General features: G+C 44.9%; 1 long non-coding RNA gene across 1 annotated transcript in view; it reads right to left on the reverse strand.

Annotated features, from left to right (window-relative positions):
- LOC311025255 overlaps nt 1-3436 on the reverse strand; it is a 131786-nt gene that overhangs the window by 18204 nt on the left and 110146 nt on the right. The gene's annotated exons all lie outside the window — the stretch shown is intronic.

Raw genomic sequence — 3436 nt, forward strand, 5'->3', positions numbered from 1 at the left:
AAGCAGTTTCTAACTAAAACATGTTCTACAGTCATTGCTTTGTTTCTTCCGTTATTATTTGCCTGAAATGTAAGGGATGGCCTGATTTCTATGTTGGGGCGCTGTGCCTTTTGATATTCTTCCTCATACTGGATGAGAATATTCCTAGCCAGCTGCCACACAATAAAAATGAATGAACTTAATGTTTATCTATTCGCTCGTGTCGAGTAAAGCGCGTTACTATAGCCAGATAATCAGGTTTTGACTGTGTTTATGTGGACGTGAATAACCCGCGTGTGAGGCTTAACCCCGGTTGGAGCATATTCGAAATATGATGTTTAGCTACAAGCACAACGAAACCGGGTTATTCATATCTGGGTGACTTGACAAATTCTGGTAACCCTATTACTGATTCTCGTTTTCTGTTTGTGCAGGCGCTCTGATGTTTATTACCAGCCAATCCAGTGTTAGCCTGTCACTGTCATTACCACTATGCACAACATCGATGCTTTCACTGCTGCCACTGTTTGTGTTTCTGTTGCATGGGTTGGCTGAAGCCAAACCTGGCGAGGTTGGTGTTACTCTACAGCCGAGATAAGGTCTATATTATCCTGAGTAGTCCAGCTAGCATATTCAGGTTACTCATTAATGGGACAAGAGCTTATCCTGGCTTGTGAAAACAGGAAATGGTATTGACATACACGGGATACTCAAAAAATCTGATCATTTTTTTTAACATTCTTTTATTTCATGGCGTAGATCAGTCCCAAATGGTTCTTCAATACAGCATGATGTTCATTGAGGATATTATGGTCCATTTAGAGTAAGACAAAAGTAAAGTTGACCTTGAATTATAAAACTGACTTTGTTAGCAGCTTCACACCAGAAACCAGATGGATCCAGATCCAATAAGGTTGTGGCTAGGGTTGCCGCTTTGCCGCTTGTGTTCATTAGATCCACCCGTCACTCCTCCACAGTCCAAATTTGGTCACCTTCTTCAATGGTTGCAAAAAACTCCAAGATAGTGACGGCCAAAATAACAAACTCAAGGATTCAAATCCAGATTCCACAAAACTGATGGGTGACTTTTTCCACTTCTTATTTTCACTGTATAGTTTTCAGCCATTTTCAACCATGAAATAACGATTTTTATAAATTTGATAAGATGCTAGTCGAGGTGAAGTCTGAACAGGTGAGTCTTGAGCCTTTTTCGGAAAATGGCAAATGACTCAGCTGTCCTGACATTAGTCGGGAGTTCGTTCCACCACTGAGGCGCCAGAACAGAGAAGAGTCTGGATTTTGCTGAGCGACATTTGTTTGATTTCAGCGATGGTGGTACCAGCCGGCCAGCTGAAGTAGAGGAGCGAAGTGCTCGCTTCGGGGCATGAGGTTTGACCAGTGTTTGAAGGTAGATGGGTGCCGTTCCATTGATGGCCCTGAAGGCCAGTGTCATCGTCTTAAATTGGATGCATGCTGCAACAGGGAGCCAGTGGAGGTCACGGAGGAGGGGGGGTCACATGGGAGAATTTGGGTAGATTGAAGATAAGACGTGCTGCAGCGTTCTGGATACGCTGCAATGGTTTAATCGCAGAGGCCGGGAGTCCGGCCAGGAGAGAGTTGCAGTAGTCACGGCGGGAGATGACCAGTGCTTGGACCAAGAGTTGCGTTGCGTCCTTTGTGAGGAGGGTCCGAATCCTGCGGATGTTGTAGAGGGCAAATCTGCAGGATCGGGCCACAGCAGTGATGTTGGGGGTGCAGGATAGTTGGTCATCGAGGATTACACCCAGGTTCCTCGCAGTTGACGACGGCAATACTGTGATGCCCTCGACAGTGACCGACAGGTCCATGCGAGGGCAGTCTTTCCCTGGGATGAAGAGGAGTTCGGTTTTATTCAGGTTAAGCTTGAGGTGATGTGCAGTTGTCCAGACAGAGATGTCAGCCAGACAGTCCGAGATGCGAGTTGCAATGTGGGTGTCAGAGGACGGGGGAAAAGAGAGGAACAGCTGGGTGTCATCTGCGTAGCAATGGTAGGAGAATCCATGCGATGTGATAACAGAACCTAGTGATCTGGTGTATAGTGAGAACAGAAGCGGTCCTAATACTGAGCCTTGAGGGACACCCGTGTCCAGAGAACAGGACCCCTGTTCGGGCACACTAGACCGGTTTGTTTGAGCGTGTCTGAACCCAGCAATCTCACTCTGTTTGGGGACAAACCAACTGGAGGAGCAGGGCCGGCTCTTGGCATAGGTGATGTAGGCGGTCGCCTAGAGCGCCATCTGCTGGAGGGGCGCCGCGAGGCGCCCCTCCAGCAAAAAAAAAAAAAAATTAAAACAATGAAAAAAAAATGATTTTCTATTCCCAGTCGCCCTCATTTTTTGCTGTTTGCTGTTGTTGTTCAAATTAAACATGTGTGATTGTTCATTTGGCTGGTGTAATTCGTGTGTGTGTGTGTGTGTGTGGGGGGGGGGGGGGGGGGGCACCGGAGAGCAATCTCGCCTAGGGCACAAAATTAGGTAGAGCCGGCCCTGTGGAGGAGTGTTTTGTACCCTGCACTGCCGGAGAAAATATTAACATAAAGCAGACTACTGCACTGTCGCAACAGTTGATGCATTACGTTTACCTCTCGTTTAGGTCCGATGTTTAGCTCAGGTTTAGCTAGCATTGTGAATACAACACGCTGTCCAAAATGATCCATTTTCAATTTTCGGGGAGGTTTTAACAAGAATGTAAACAGGGGGAGTATTCAAGCGTCCCACAAAATTCTGACCAATCACAAAACAGTTTGCAAGAGCGTGGCGTTAAGGTTTGTGTTGTCCCGACTTCAGTCTCAACACAAATCTAACCAACGTCCAAGTGCGAGATATATATAAATATGTCTCCCTGTATCGGAACAAAGCAAACAAACTACAGGACTGAATACACACTTAAAGTGTGCAGTTACCCTTTAATTGTGTTGGGTCATAATATTATCATAATTTACTGATTTATAGTATTACTAATCTAAATCTGCAGACTAACTAAAAAGTTATGAGGTCAAATAAACGTAGTAGAAGTAGCAGAAGAATATTTAATGGAGTGGAAGTAGCATAAAATCGAAATATATAACATGTAATACGTTACGCTGCATTTCACCACTGATAATATTTTTTATCTCACTGGAATGGTCGGTTAGTCGGTTGGTTGCTGATACTAAATAGTTTTAGTCAAAAACGCGTTAGTACACATAAGCCACGCCCAGTACCAACGTCACACAGCATTACTTCTTCTTTTGGTTGGCAGCCTGTGTTTAATTTCCGGCTGAAAGCTGGTGACATGAAATACATCCTCTGTCTTTATTATCTTGGAACGCGTTCTTTTTACAATGTATTAAGAAATGTTTTTTTTTTCTCGGTTGAACACTTAAGAATATTTTTCTGTCACTCGTGCCCGTTCCCCACCCCCACCCCTCGGCGGGGTT

Source organism: Eutrigla gurnardus (genome assembly GCF_963514095.1).
Source record: "Eutrigla gurnardus genome assembly, chromosome: 2".
In the NCBI taxonomy this organism is placed as follows: Eukaryota; Metazoa; Chordata; class Actinopteri; order Perciformes; family Triglidae; genus Eutrigla; species Eutrigla gurnardus.